The 16,404-nt window shown below is 41.9% G+C and overlaps 1 protein-coding gene across 1 annotated transcript in view; it reads left to right on the top strand.

Moving 5' to 3' along the window:
- Pard3b (par-3 family cell polarity regulator beta) overlaps positions 1–16,404 on the top strand; it is a 1,086,921-nt gene that overhangs the window by 1,046,938 nt on the left and 23,579 nt on the right. The window lies entirely within an intron of this gene.

Raw genomic sequence — 16,404 nt, 5'->3', positions numbered from 1 at the left:
AAGAAGGAATCCCACATTCTGCTCTCTTCTCAGGTTTGGGAAGCATAATTCCTGTCCTCAGCCCTGGAAAGTAGAGGAGAGGCAGCATTCAGAATACTGAGCAAGAACAAACTCCATGGGAATAAAAAGGACTATGTCGATCCCACTGTAAATATTAGTTACATGAAGCCACCACCGGAGAGGCTGGGTATGGTGGTGCACACCTTTCATCCAAGCATTTGGGAGGCAGAGGTAGGAGGATCACTGAGTTCCAGGCCAGCCTGAAATTACAGAGGGAGTTTCAGGACAGCCTGGGCTAGAGTGAGACCCTACCTCAAAAAAAGAAAAAGCGAGCCAGAAAAAGTAAAATATCAGTATTATACCATAGCTATTCTTGTCATAAATAATTTAGATAAATAATCCATTCAATATGGGTAGGATATTAAAATATATCTGTATTTGTGCCTGTTGAAAGTTTCTATTGCCTTCAACATAAACTCAGCTGTTAGAGAGGACAAATGTATTTTAGCCATTTCTATTTGTAAAAGACAAATAAAAGGTTAGGAATTGAAAAAGTCTGGTATATCTTTGTCTCCTAATATGGATTTGTGACCTGATTTGGCCAAAAAAAAAAAAAAAAAAAAAAAAAAACTTTTGCCTAATGGTGGGATTTTAATAGGATAAAGAAGGTTATATAAAACATCCTCCAAATGTGAAATTTTTTACAGATGAGTAATTTCAGGTGACTAAAGATGGATGGTCAAACCCGAAAGCAACACACTGTTCACTGTCTCAGGCAAATTAAGCCTAATGCTGAAAGGCGTTCCTCCTTAAGAAGTCAAGAAGGCCGAGGGTCAAGCCAGCAGGCCCCCGGAGCGCAGCTGCTGGACCGCTTTCTGCAGTCTCTAAGGGAGCAACCAAAGAAAAGTCAGGACAAAAAAAAAAAAAAAAACCCTCAAAGAATCAAGAGGGAGAGTAAAACAAAAATAACCAGATGTCCCTGAAGACTCTCCTGGTATTATGAAGAAGGCTAGTGCAGGAGTGATAGAGTTTGGATTTTATCAACCTGACTAATAAAAGTCACTTGGCTTTACATCCAGAAGAGCAGTCGGTACAATATGGAAAGGTTTTAAAGACCATTAATTTCTTGAAATGAAGCAGCTGGCCTTATTGGCTATTAAATAATGAGCCAGATTCTCCCCAGTGCCTAAGTCACTCTCTGGTAGTAAATTAGGCATTTAGGGAGGCACATTAGCTCTTTAAGAAGATCGGAATTTGATTTGGGGTGCTCTTTTCATAACAGGAAGGTTACTGAGGATCTGGCTGGAGGTGGGCTCAGGAAAGGTGAAGACCACATAACCCCTGGTGGCAAATGTACACACACCCATGACCAAGTGCTGACTGGGCAGCTTAGCAGAGCCCGGGAGATCGGAAGAGTTGACTTGATATCAAGTCAACTTTTCTAAAGTTGAAGGAGACCATGAGAGCAGAGTTGACTCTTCACTGAGTCATTCATTCAGTAAACTTAAACAACCTATGCAGATGTCACCGAACTAGGCTTCGAGGAGGTGGTCTTTAGCAAGACAAAACTCACAGTCCAGTTGCTGGCAAGCTGGGAAGGAATAAAAGATAGGCAAACAACAGATGACCTCAATCCATAGACTAAGTGTCGCAATGGATTTCAAGGCACAGAAGTAGCAAGACATGCGCCAACACCTGTACCATGTGGCGGTGGTGGGGGGACCATGCCCTTGGGGAGGTGAACCGAGGCTGATGATAGGTGCTTATCAGAGGAAAGAGGGAGTGCAGAGATTTAACTCTGGAGTCCAGAGCTTGAGCGTCAGCATGGATGGAGACACCATTCTCATAGAAAGGGAATTTTGAGCTGACGCGGTGGCGCACGCCTTTAATTCCAGCACCTGGGAGGCAGAAGAAGGAGGATCACTGTGAGTTCAAGGCCACCCTGAGACTACATAGTGAATTCCAGCTCTGCCTGGGCTAGAGTGAAATCCTATCTCAAAAAACAAAAAGGGAAGGGAAGAGGAGGGGAGGGGAGGGGAGGGGAGGGGAGGGGAGGGGAGGGGAGGGGAGGGGAGGGGAGGGGAGGGGAGTGGAGGGGAGGGGAGGGGAGGGGAGGGGAGGGGAGGGGAGGGGAGGGGAGGGGAGAGGAGGGGAGGGGAGGGGAGGGAAGGGGAGGGGAGGGGAGGGAAGGGAAGGGAAGGGAAGGGAAGGGAAGGGAAGGGAAGGGAAGGGAAGGGAAGGGAAGGGAAGGGAAGGGAAGGGAAGGGAAGGGAAGGGAAGGGAAGGGAAGGGAAGGGAAGGGAAGGGAAGGGAAGGGAAGGGAAGGGAAGGGAAGGGAAGGGAAGGGAAGGGAAGGGAAGGGAAAGTTGAAACAGTAGTTCTGGGCCTCAGTGTCACACAAAGAATTAAAAGTGGTCATGAAAAATCACCTAATGAGACTTGAAAAGGACACACTGAAAGGAAAACAAGATTCGTAAACTTTTGTAATTCCTACAATCCTAACTGAATCTGTAAAATTGCGTCTTGCCTTGTTTGATTATTGTGCCAGAGGAAGGATTTCAAGGCTGCAGGTGTCTCTAAAGCAGGCTGTGTCCTTGTTCCTCACAAGGACGGTCCAAGGGATGGGAAAGTAACCAACAGGAAATAATCGTCTCTAGAAAAGCCAACTTATTTTTCCCTGGGAATACTAATAGTTAATAAACCATGGACCTGAATATCAGGAAATTTATGTTCTCTAAGAGAAGTAGAAAATTTCCCAGGTTGCAGACTAGACAAATTACCAGTGCTTTCTCTGTCAGCACGTGAAATCCATCCCGTGGTTTCTCTCTTTGGTATAGGTGAAATGTGCCAACAAATTGGCTTAGATGATCTATCTGAAAATGTGGAAGAAATTACATATTGGAGGGAAAAGGAGAAATTCTTACATATTGAAAAGTGTTGACAACCTCACCACAGCAGAGCAAAAAATGTCCTTAAAGATAAAACACTTTTTTTTCAGAATTTCAGAAACCACACTTACAGCATTATATACTACGTGCAGCAAAAGTAGTTCTTGAAGGAAAATTGACGTCAAAGTTGCCTGAACCAATAACCCTTCATGATGAGAACCTCACTCTTTAGGAATGTGAAAAGCGTAACATTAAATGGGTGGGGCGTTCACGGATGACCTAAAGAGAGCTTAGCAAAAACAGACAACAAAGTGAACTAAACCTGTCGCTCAATATGTTTTGCAAATCACGGTGTCTTCTTGGTGCCAGTTTCATCTCAGTGTGAGAAAGAGCTTTCCAGGTAGATGGCTGTGAGGTACCGTCTCTGTGCCTCATATATGCAGTTACTCCAGAGTCCATGCTAGATGTGTGAACTATTTCTCCTCTAATTCCAAAAAGATCTACACCAGGGCTTGTTTATGTCACCATCTCTCAGAGGGAACCCTGCATGTCTTGTGATAAATATCTTTACTTTCTGCCATCTATTAGATTTTGATAAAGATTTATTGACTTAACAGCAGTTTCACAGTTACAGGTAGAATTTAAAAATGAGAATCCCTTGCTGGGCATGGTGCTGCACACCATTAATCCAGGAACTCAGGAAGCAGAGGTAAGAAGATCACTGTGAGTTCTAGGCCAGCCAGAGACTACATAGTGAATTCCAGGTCAGCCTGTGCTACAGTGAGACCCCTACCTCAAAAAAGAAAGAAAGAGAGAGAGAGAGAGAGAGAGAGAGAGAGAGAGAGAATGAGAGAGAAAGAGAGAGAGAGAGAGAGAGAAAGAAAGAAGGAAAGAGAAAGGAAGGAAGAAGAAAAGAAGGAAGGAAGGAAGGAAGGAAGGAAGGAAGGAAGGAAGGAAGGAAGGAAGGAAGGAAGGAAGGAAGGAAAATGAAGGAGGGAAGGAAGGGATTTCCTATGTCTGCCACCATCACCCTGGAACTGGTTTTCAAGCTAGCAGTAAGAGTAGTATTCATGTGGCAGCATCCTGTGCAATTTCTCCTGGTGCCCAGCATATGTGGTAGAGGTTTGCAGAAGAGGGTACAAAAAAGATTATAAGAGCCACAAAGTGTGATGAATACCCCAAAGCACTGTACCCCAAGATCCCAACAGGACTGACTGAGACCTTCATGAGCCCACAGCGAATACCATAACCCCACTGAGAAGAGCCCCAGGGTAACAGAAACAGGGGAGAGGGGATAAAAGAGTGTAATCTGTTATAATATATACAAAACAAAAAAGAAACTAAAAGTGTAAAAAGGGAATTCCTGGGCTTAAAAATATATGGCAATCCATCTTGCTCTTTTCTATCAAAGGAGGGGAGACTCAAAAGGAGGCAGGCGTGTGGACCCACACATGCTAAATGAGCACAGAAGCCACAGAGCAGTAAGAGACGGAGACGCCACACCAAAGGCAGCATTTACAGACTTAAAAATAGCACCTGTGGCTTCGTGGGTCTCCAAAGAAAGGGTCACTGTGACCCATGTCAGATGCTCCCCAGTAAAAGAGAAGAGAAGGCTTCTTAGATGCTTTGCTGACTACCACAGAGCAAAGGGTGAGCCACACCATGAAATGTTTTTCAAACACGCTCTTTTGAAGAGCATTTTTAGGTACACAGTAAAAATAAATGGAAGCACAGAGATAATGTGTAAAGTCCCTACCCATACATACGCATAGTCTCCCCTGTTATCCACATTCCCCACCGGAGAGGCTCAGTTATTACAATCGACAATGGCATCCTGACATCATGATCAACCACAGTCCACGGCTTTAGAGTTCTCTTCTGACAAGCATTTTGCTTTCTATGGATCTTAATAAAATGCATATCAACATATATCTACCATTGTAATATCATGCAGAATAGTTTCACTGTCATAAAATTTCTTCATGTTCTACCTATTTTATTCCCCACCTACCCCCACAACCCCTGATGACTACTGATCCTTTTATTGTCTTCATAGTTCTATCCCAGAATGTCATGTGATTAAATTTATACAACATGTAGCCTTTCAGATTGACTTATTTCACTTAGCAGTGTGCATCATTAACATATTTTTTAACTTAAAAAGAATTCATTAATTTATTTGCCATCAGATGGAGAGAGAGAGAGAGAGAGAGAGAGAGAGAGAGGGAAAATGGACACACCAGGGCCTCCAACTGCTGCAAAAAAAAAAAAAAAACCCCAGATGCATACACCACTTTGTGTATCTGGCTTTACATGGGTTCTGTGGAAGTAAACCAGGATCCTTTGGTTTTGCAGGCAAGCACCTTAACTTCTGAGCCATGTCTCCAGCCCTGCTTTTTAAATTATTTATTTATTTGAGAGAGAGAGAAAGAGAATGGATATGCAAACCAGGGCCTCTTACCACTGCAGATGAACTCCAAATGCCTGTGCCACCTTGTGCATTTGGCCTTACATGGAGCCTAGGGAATCAAACCTGGACCAACAGGATGTGCAAACGAGTGCCATTAACTGCTGAGCCACTCCAGCCCCATATATCCTTTTCATGGTGTGATAGCCTTTTTATTTCTAAAGTTGAATAATGTCTCGTTGTCTACGTATACCAGTTTCTGTGTTGATTTGCTTTCTGTAGGGCATCTTGGTTTTAGTTGCCTCAGAGTTTTGACAATTAACAATAAAGCTTCTAAAAAACATTTGTATGTAGATTTTGTACGGGCACACATTTTCAAATCCTTTGGATAGGTACCAAAGAAAGTGATCTCTGTACCTTAATGTAAAAATGAATTTAGCTTTCTGAGAGACTATAATCCTATCTTCCAAGGTGAATGAACATTTACTAATCCTACCAGCAATGTGTGAGAATTCTGTGTCCCCATATCCTCACCAGCATTTGGTGTTTGCAAGTCTTCTGATTTGGCCATTCTAACAGATATGCAATGGTATTTCATTATCATTGGAACATATTTTCATATGCTTATTTGCTGCCTTATTGTTTTATTGATTTGGTGACTATTAACATCTTTGGCACATTTTTAAAAAATTGAATTATTTGTTTCTCCTTGTTGAGGTTTGGGAGCTCCTTATACATTTGGATATCAGATGTGCCTTTTGAAATTATTTCTGGCAGTCTATAATTTCTCTTTTAATTTTCTTGGCAGGGTCTCATAGAGCAGGAGTTTTTATTGTAATGTAGTCTAGGTTTTCCTATTGGTTTCTCCCTTGCATCATCTCTGGTATATTAAAAAAACAACACCGTGACCTAGGTCATCTAGGTTTTCTTCTATTTTATCTTCCATGAGTTTTATAATCTTGTATCATATATTTAGGCCTGTGTTCCATCTTGAATTAATTTTTGTAACAAGTATTAGGTCTGGGTTTAGATTAATCTTTTTTAAGAATATTACCTTTGTATTTTATTTTTCATTATTTATTTGAGAGAGAAAAAGAGTTAGAGAGGGAGAAAGAGAGAGAGGGAATGGGGCCTTCTGCCCCTGCAAATGAACTCTAGATACATGTGCCACCTTGGCCTTCTCGCTTACGTGGGTCCTGAGGAATTGAACCTGGGTCCTTTGGCTTTAAAGACAAGTGTCTCAACTGCTAAGCCATCTCTCCAGCCCTAGATTAATCTTTTTGCATATGGATATCCTATTGTTTCAGCACCATTTACTTAAAAGGCTATCTTTTCTCCACAGCACTACCTTCTGCCCTTTGTTAATGGTCAAATGACTAATTTTTAATACGTATATATGTGCTCGTATGTGATACACATGCATGTGTGTATTATTGTAATATAGTCACATGTGCATGGACACATGTGTATTCAACTGCAAACACAAGTGTGTATATATGCAGTGAAAGATAAAGGTCGACCTTAGCTGTCTTCATTAAACAATTTTTCACCATTTCTCTTAAACAGGGTTTCTTGCTGAACCCAGGACTCATTCAACTATTCTCCCTAGCACTAGGATGACAATTACTACTGTGGGCCCCTGGATCCTCCTGGCCGTGGTTCCCCAAAGGCAACCAGGCCACCGTGGAGAGCAGGGTCTTGAGCGGCCATGAGCGCCAAGGGATGTACACCCAGGAGACGACCTCAGAGAGGAATTCTGTTTATTCAATAGGGAAATGGATTTATAAGCAGTTGAGAGCAGGAAGAAGGTCCTAAGGGGATTGGTGGGTTCAAAGGTTGCTAGCTGATGCCTAGGCATGTTCATTCAGCAACAGGGAGAGTCAGCTGATCTACATAGTGGAGGGAAGAGGGTCGCAGGGGCTGTGTGAAAGCTGCTGGCTGATACCATGTAAGGAGTTTCCTAGGCAACTGGCCAAAGGTCACAGGGCTTTGGGCAAAGCCTAGGTTCAAGTGTGGTGGGCTTGGAGAGGGCGTGGCCTCCTGTAGCCCAGGGGCCCTTAGCCATGCCTAGCAGCTCAGGCACATCTCCTGAAGGCTCCAGCCTGTGCCTGGCAGTGCCCGACACACTAGCACACTGGGTATTGTGTGTGAATGCTGGGAATCTAGATTAAGGTCCTCATGTTTGCATGGTAGGTACTGTGCTAACTGAGCCAGCTCCTCCGTCCCAGTAGACTATTGTTATGAGTCCATTTCTGGATTTCCTAGTCTATTCCACTGAAATATTTTTCTGTTCTTTCATTATTATTCCACTGTCTTAATTACCATAGCTTTATAGTAAATCTTAAAGCTTAGTAATGTCAAATACTTCATGTGTGTTCTTATTTAATATTTCGTGGACTATTATTCTAATGCATTACCTCTGTATATGATTTTTAAATAAGTTTATCAATACTCACAAAATGATGATGGGATTTGAATGAGGATGCCATTGATATTGCAGTTCAAGTTGAGAAGAATTTACATATGGATAATAATATTTAATCTCCCTACCCATGAATATAGAATATCTTTCTATTTAATTTTTTTAATTTATTATATTTTTGTACATATTTGTGAGGTTTATACTTACCTGTGCTCACTTATGGTGCTAAAACAAATGGAATTGCACTTTGGTGTGGCTGACTTTATGTGGGTACTTGGGAATCAAACCTGGGACACCGGCCTTTGCAAGCAAGCAACCTGAACCTCTGAGCCATGTCCCCCAACCCTCTGGACTTGCATTTTAATGTTATTTCCATTTGTCCATTTGGTTATATAAGGGACTGATTTGCATTTGTATATTGACCTGTCTCCTCTAACCTTTCTTTAACAAGTTATTCATTCTAGCAGTGCTGTCAATTCTGTTAGACTTTGCTACATAGATGATCACTTCAATGGGAAACAAACACACAGCTTCCTTTTTGTTCCAACCCAATCCACACATGTTTTGTTTTCTTTTCTTTCCTTCATGTATTAGCTAAGAGCTGGGTACATATTTTGAGCAACCTATTTGCTGTTTGAAAAATCAACCAAACAAAAACAACATCCTTCAGGGCCAAAAGAAGCAAATGTTTAAGGGACATACTTATCTTGTTTGCATCCTTGAGAGGTAGCAGGGACATCAGAAAGCATTGTGAATAGTTATTACCTCAGAGGACTTGATACATAATGAGCAGTAGGTGAATTATAAATGAGCAAGTAAATTTACATGGATTTTGTATTCAAATTCCATCTGGGCCAAATCTCAAAATAAAAACTATAAGACAGAGCAAGGAGTGAGTAAGTTCATAACATAATTATAAAATTTCTTTTTCCCTGTGAGTTTGAGGCCAGCCTGAGAGTACATGGTGAATCCAGGACAGCCTGGCCTAGAGCAAGACCCTACCTTGAAAAAAAAAAAAAAAACAACAATAAATAAATAATTACATGGGTACCAGGGAATCAAACCTGGACCAATAGGCTTTGCAAGCAAATGCCTTTAACTTATAAGCCATCTCTCCAACCCCATATGTACTTTTTCATGGCCTCATAGCCTTTTTATTTCTAAAGTTGAATAATATTTCATTGTCTGTGTATACCAGTTTTTAAAAATATTTTATTTTATTTACTTATTTACTTATTTGACAGAGAAAGAAGTAAGAGAGGGAGAGAGAATAGGCATGCCAGGGCCTCCAGCCACTGCAAATAAACTCCAGATACGTGCACCCCCTTGTGCATATGGCTAACGTGGATCCTGGGGAATCGAACCTGGGTCCTTTGGCTTTGCAGGCAAATGCCTTAACTGCTAAGCCATCCCTCCAGCCCTATACCCATTTTTATATCTATTTGTCTTCGGAAGGACATCTTGGCTTTAGTTGCCTCAAGTTTTGGCAATTAAGAATAGGTGGTGTCTTTGGGGCCTGCGTGCTCCAGAAAGCAGAGAGAACCAAGGACAACCAAAATCTCTCCATAAGACAAGAAGAGATTGCTGACTCCCTGTCAGCAGGTGAACCATTCCTGCCCAGCATCTAGAGCCCAGGTGAAAACACAGAGGACTTGGCAAGATGAGCGAGAGAGCTGACAATCTGCCCCAGGATGATGGGGAGACACACATTGAGGATACTCAGAACATACCAAAGCAGAAATCCAGAAACTGTTCAGAGCCCAACACTAAAGCAGACTTAAAACACACCCATCATGGCTCAGGGAATTTTGCAGAAGAGGAGGCAGAAAGAATGCAAGAGCCACAGAGTAGAAGAAAATGTCCAGAGGCATTGCCCCTCCCCCCACAACGACTGATGCTTTTACAATTCCCAACCTACAACTCCATGGTGAATATCAGCAATCCCGCTGAGGAGGGCCCTCAGTGCAGTGGGGACAAGGAGGAGGGCAATAATGGTACCAACATATTATGTGTTCATACGAGAATACTACTTAATTAAAAAAAAATAAAGTTTCTACAAAACATAATGGTGTCAAAATGGATAAGACCTAAAGTTCATCTTTAAGGTTGACCATATTATATCTACATTTTATTGTTGTTTAGCAATTATATGCTTTAACTTTGAATAAAATCAAGATCAGTGCCATCCTGCTGGGCTTGGTGGCACATGACTTTAATTCCAGCACTTGGAAGACAGAGGTAGGGGGATCACCATGAGTTCAAGGCCACCCTGTGACTACAGAGTGAATTCCAGGTCAGCCTGCACTACAACAAAACCCTACCTTGAAAAAAAAAAATTCAAAAAAAAAAAATCAGTGTCATCCTAACAAAGATTCTTACGTTAACATATGCTGACAAACTACCTTTCTTTTTTGCTTTTTGTTTTGGAGTTGTGTTTTCGTTTTGGTTTCTGGTTTTTGTTTTGGTTTCTGGTTTGTTTTTGTTTTTTTTTTTAATTTTTAGTTCATCTCCCCAACTAGGAAGCCTATGCATTTTGAGGGAAAAGACAATGTCTTAAGCTTTGTTGTATAATCTTCAGTAGCTTGCTAAATAGGTAAATATTTGTGTTTAAAAACCTGATTATAATGAGCTGTGTCCTGGTAACATTTAACTACCTTGAGAATTCAAGTAGCATAGCAAACAATTAAATAAATCAGTAAAATGTAAAAGTGTAAATATTCCCATTAAAAAAATCAGATGTTTGAAGCTATAATAAAATGTATGTCTCTTCCTAGCATTCTGATCATTTATTCTTGTGGGTCCTGAATTCTCTTGTCCAAAAAGGAAGGAAAAAAATATTCAGAACCTACATTTTGGACAGCAAAAGAAGTGGGAAGAGGCACATCCAAGTTAAGGAATGAATAGAAAAGTCTGAGAGAGACATATAGGGGTCGGGGGGACCAGTGTGGCTTAGTCAGCTTTTCCCAGCTTCTGTTGTCCTTGTCTTGGGAGATGAGGTCTCCCCTGTGACCTGGAGGTTCCTTCCCAGTATTGGTTTGAGAATTCTAATAAACGAGCTTTAGGGGCAGAGTCCCCGCAGGGGTAGCTTTGTGCCTATAGGGAAGACAGCTGTGGTTATGAACCAGCATGCACCAGCCCGCTAGGCACTGAGACTGCATGTGGATGAGGACAGTTTTAATTTCACTCCCCAGCAGAGGCGGAATCCAGCCAGCACTACTTCAAACCAATTTTGTAAATCACATTTTGTGGCTGAAAATTGGTTTACTGCACCCATCCCATTTTAGAGGCCAACCTTCTCTGGTTTGTGGGGGTGTCTTTGCTGAGACGGGACAGTGGAAGAATGATTCGTTTTCCTCTAATTAAAATGACAGCATTTTCTGTCACAGATAAGTTTCAAATTATCCATGTTTCTATTCTTTAATCAAGATGATAACAACAGCTCAGATAATTTTCTGTGCTATTCTTCTTTTAATTTTTTTCAGACTAATAATGGTGTTTGGGCTCTTGATATTTATTACTTCACACAGTGGTTTTATTCCAAGCATGCTGCCTTAAACCGTTTATCATTTTATTCTTAATTATTGCTAACGTTGATTTTGTCTCAAAGTAAGTGAGGAATAAGACTTAAATCATAGATTTTGCTGAGATTCCTTCTGTGAACTCAAAGACGGTACTTTCCTAAAGAGATCTGTCTCCTGAATTATAGCTCGTGCTGAAATAAGGGTCTCCTTACTGGAAGAAATATTTCTTGAAAATAACTTGCAAGAAGTGTTCATCTGTGAACTTTTACCAATTAGAAATGGCTCCATACTTAAGATGCTCTAGTAATGTCTGTTAAGCAGCATTCCGGCTCATTTTTATAACACATTCCAGTTTGGTGATTTATATAAAACATTAAACACAATAAATTCAGATCTTTTTTCAAGTATGAGCCATAGAATCTCTGAATCACCCATTTAACCAAGTGCCGCTGGAAGGCTCGCCCTCACACTATCATTCATGCCTGTAATAAAGCAGGTTTCTCCTGTCTTTTCTTTGACATCTGTAATAATGGGAATGACATGTGTGTGGAGACACTGTAACAAGAGGGCATGCTGGTATTGCTTCATGCCTGGGACCAAGGGTCCACGAGCAAAGGGCACACTGAGAGCATGTGTCAATGACTTGCTGTCTTCAGTTTGGTACCCTGTGCTTTCTATTTTTTTTTTTTTTTGTAGTTATACAAAAATTCAAGCACTGTTTCAGTGCCTAAAAGCAGGTAGCTTTCAGCATCTTAACCAGATTTCATGCTTTATGACTAGTCTTCTTAAAAGAATTAATCACCAAAAAAAAAAAAAAAATCAAACATTAAAACACAAATGGATCTCCCAGTGACAGTCGTGGAGGAAAGATTTACACCCTTCACGACATCAACCATTCCATTGATGGTTCTTTCTTTCTCCATTTATAAGACACTAAAATACTTTGGGGAAAAGGAGTCCTTTTGATGAAACAATAATTATGATAGCCTCCTTCAGAATTACCATGACAAGTTTAATTCTGCTCTAGTTCATTCTGAACGTGGCTTTGTAACATAAAACTTGGGCCATAATTTATGTATAAATTACCTGGATACTTGTGGGAAACATATAGATAGATAGATAGATAGATAGATAGATAGATAGATAGATAGATAGATAATAGATAGATAGATAATGGATGGATGGATAGATAGATAGATAGATAGATAGATAGATAGATAGATAGATAGATAATGGATGGATGGATAGATAGATAGATAGATAGATAGATAGATAGATAGATAAATAGATAGAATGATCACACCACTTGAAGTATTTGAATAGGGTTGAGCATTAATGAATGCTTTCATTAAAGGTAACTGAACATGTTTTAGACTAAGAGATTTCATTTGAGAGTCTGGAAAGTTGCCTCAGTCCATAAGGTGTCTGCAGCATAAGCATGAGGACCGCAGTTCAGATCCCAGCACACAAGTAAAAGCCTCACATGGTAGAAAGTGTCTGTAATTGCAATAAGCCTTTGGTTACATGGGAGGCAGGAAAAGGGGAGAGCTGAAGCTTGCAGGCCAGCTACCCTGGCAAAGTCAACAGCAAGTACGAGACCCTGCCTCAAATAATGTGGAAAGGTGAGGACTGATGCCCAACCCTTGTCCTCTAACTCCATGGAGTGCATGGACACGCGCGCGCACACACACACACACACGCACGCACAAACTAAGAAATTTTTCATTTGATTTTCTTAGAAGGCAAAGATGGTAGAAGAAAAACCTAGCTCCCACTTCAGGCACACAAAGATTATCTCTCCAAGCAGCTTCTCTAGAGTGGGGTTAGAGCTGGTGCCCATGACCTGCGTGTGACTCAAAATAGCCCAAGTCCTTCCCTCATGTGCTTGATCTTCATGCTTAGACTTCTGCTCAGCCTATGTGGACACCAAGTGTCCTGCAACTTAGAGGGCACTTCTCATAGAAAAGGCATCTGTCCAGGGAGCAGCGTGCGAGGCCACACACTATGTTACTGAAGTACCGTTCACAGAACATTCCTTCTAAGAATGTTGCTCTGAGGCATTGGCTGGCATACCTTTCCCAGTATGAGCGTCCTCTATAGACAATGAACTTGGGATAATTCATGTCCTCTTGCCTTGACACACCAGAGCCTGACACAAAAATGAAAAGTAATGAAAGGAAACAGAAAAGGGAAACATTACTTTTAAGAATATCATTACAATGCTGGTAATTAAAGAAGACAATATAAAATTGAATAAGTAATCATGTTTCATCTATTTTAATAATTGTGCTTGAGGAAAAGCAGGTTCAATCAGAGAAGGAGGAGGAAGTAGCTGGAAGCTGTGTTTGAGGATCTCAACAAGGCATCTGGCCTCTGTCCATGTTGATGACTTTAGCTCCTTTGGGATATTCTTTTTCTTTAATAATTCCGTAGACTTGCCTAGATTATTGCCTTTTCCTCGGGTTGTTTTTGGCACTGGAACAAAGAGCAGATGGAACCAAGAGAAACAAGTAGAGGTTTTCTGGAGGTATATAGGGAAGTGGGAGAGGTAGGGAGGAAGGAGGGATTTGGGGGGGAAAAAAAGTGGCTTTGCCTCTGATGGAATTAGCTGAAGGACTTTATTTGTGACACTGTAGAAAATTAACCATGCTCTGCTCTCTGGCCAATGCGGGTGAGGTGAAAGAGGCAAAAAGATGGGGTGAGAGAAGCACTGCAGCTGGGGGAAGGGGTACTGAATCCAGGAGGACTGGGGGGTTGAACTGACCACTGCCAGGGGAGGAGGAGGCGAAGGAGTGAAGTGTGGCTGGAGGGGGCTGTGGAAGTTCATAATCTAAGCGTATAGAAGAATGATGTTATTATTAAGGAAGGTGGGGGATTCGGTTCCTTAATTTGTGTAGGAAAGAAAATGCACCCAGAACCTTCTCTCCGTGGATTGTTTCCCTTTGAGGAATGAAAATGAGAGCGTTACAAGGGCTTTGAGTCTACATTTGACCAATTCTAGAGCAATGTCTGTGTCATGAGTCTTCTGGGAGTAGATGGGAGACTCGAAGACGACTTACCTGAACAGAAGGCGCTGGTGACTGAGAATTAGATGATACTAGGGACCAAATGCGAAGAAGCCAGTCATCTCCCTCCTCCTAAAGTGTATGTGGGTGTGTGTGTGCATGCGCCTGCACAGCATAGACTATTCTAGAAGAGCTTGAGGACAGACATCATGATGATGGGAACAGGGAGGAGGAGGAGGACAGCTTGTAACTGCTCTTTATACGCAAAGCCCTATTCCAAAGCTTCAAGCCAATAGAGTTGGTTCTGTCATTTCTTCATTTTATGGCTGAGAAAAGATGTCCTCTTTAGTTTCTTGTCAAATTGTCACTCAGTAATCCCAAATGCAACCAAGGAATCATGCCTTCTGATAAAAGCGTGCAAAGCTGCAATCAGTGGATCAATTTGAGCCACCATGAAGTAGACAGAGACGGTAGAGCCGAGGTCTGCTGCAGCCTTGAGTACATTCTCTCTTCTTTCCGATTCCCTCTACCACTGCCACTTTCTAACCCCAGCTTCCTCTCTTCCAGCTGGTACTCCTCAGAACCCATACTGCACTGGTAGGAGCAGATTGCCAACCTTCTCCTATATCTTGCTTCAAATGAAGAACCACATTACCCTTGATAATCCTAAGACACCAAAGGACATTTTCAAAAGTTATATCTTTTAACTATTAAATAAATTAATATTAAATATTAATATTAAATAAATATTTTGGATATTAGAAAATATAAATCTAATTTTTGGAATATTGAGATATGCAAATTGTTTTGACTGCAGGTTCACGTGTTGATATGTTAAATACGACGGGTTAAGTAACACATTGAAATTAGCTTTGCTTTTCTTTCGAATGTGAGCACGAGAAGCACTGAGGTTAAATGTGTGGCCTCCTGGTTTGTTACTGGGCAGAAAGGCTCAAAGGGCAGAAACAATGAGGCTTCAGATATGCATGGCACTGGCATCGTGCTGAAAGCTTGAAGGGCACGTGTTCAACCTGAGCCTTCTTTGGGAAAAACACTTTTTCTCCCTTAAATAGTACATAATACCAGGCACACCTGGGTTTCTGGATAATTGCACCCACAAGCAGCTACATGCAGGCACAATTAGGTGCTTGCAACTTGTGTGAAGGCACAGGTGTCTAATTGCACCCACAAGAGGCCATTTGGCAGGCTCTACTCATTGTGCTCACCACTGATGATAGGCAGAAAATGGCAACAACCAAAAAGGAGGGCCAGGGCAGGAGAGGCATGGGGAGAGGTCATGAGTGACTCCACGGTCTTGGTAAGGGAAGCTTCCTTTCTGGATCAGTATTGTGTGTGTGTGTGTGTGTGTGTGAAAGAGAGAGAGAGAGATGTCCACAAAGGTATTTATGGTAAGAGATGTATTTGCAATGAACAGGCTGGAAGATGAAAATGTGTGTGCATGCCCTACCTCACAAAATAAATGCTATCCTGGGCTCTTAAGTAAATTGGGGGCTAACAAAACCCACATTGTCAACGTGAGTAGCCTCAAAAGTGGCTTCCGTCCTGCTGGGACTGCCTGTTTATAATGACTAAAAATGACGGAGTGTGTAAAAGAATCCCCAGGGTCCCTTTGGTAAATAGTAGATTTTAAAGGGTTAATCCAACTTAATGAATCACTTAGTGGGGATGGGAAGGCCAGAATGGTAGCCTCAGAAAGAATCACAAGCATTTATTTAAATGCGGAGCCCTGAGAAAAGGCTGAGGGGAATGGCCAGCCAGGAGCTAAGGTGGAGGTCAACATCCCCAGGCGAGGAGTAATTGATATCCCCAGCTTGGCCCACAGCTGAAACAACAAGGCTGGACATGGAAACGCACTCACGTACACAGATCCCAGTGCCCAGAGGAAATGTGGGCAGACACCGGGTCCTGCTTCCTGGACTTCAGGGCAAGTGTGGGGAGCAAGGAGTCAGCTCTTCTCCCGGTCCTGCCCAGAAAGGTCTCTGAGCTAGGTTTCAGCAGCTGTGTGGTCTCTCCCAGGAAGAAAGCCTGGCCAGCGCTGTCGACTGTAAGCAGTGTCACCCTGCAAACAACAGCAGCTTTGGTGACCATGGAAACCCTTGCTTTCCCAAAGCTGTCCCCCTGCGCCATCACCAATGTTCTG

Source organism: Jaculus jaculus, chromosome 4, assembly GCF_020740685.1.
Source record: "Jaculus jaculus isolate mJacJac1 chromosome 4, mJacJac1.mat.Y.cur, whole genome shotgun sequence".
In the NCBI taxonomy this organism is placed as follows: domain Eukaryota; kingdom Metazoa; phylum Chordata; class Mammalia; order Rodentia; family Dipodidae; genus Jaculus; species Jaculus jaculus.
The sequence above is the reverse complement of the archived record's forward strand: the minus strand, read 5'-3'. Positions and strand labels throughout refer to the sequence as shown.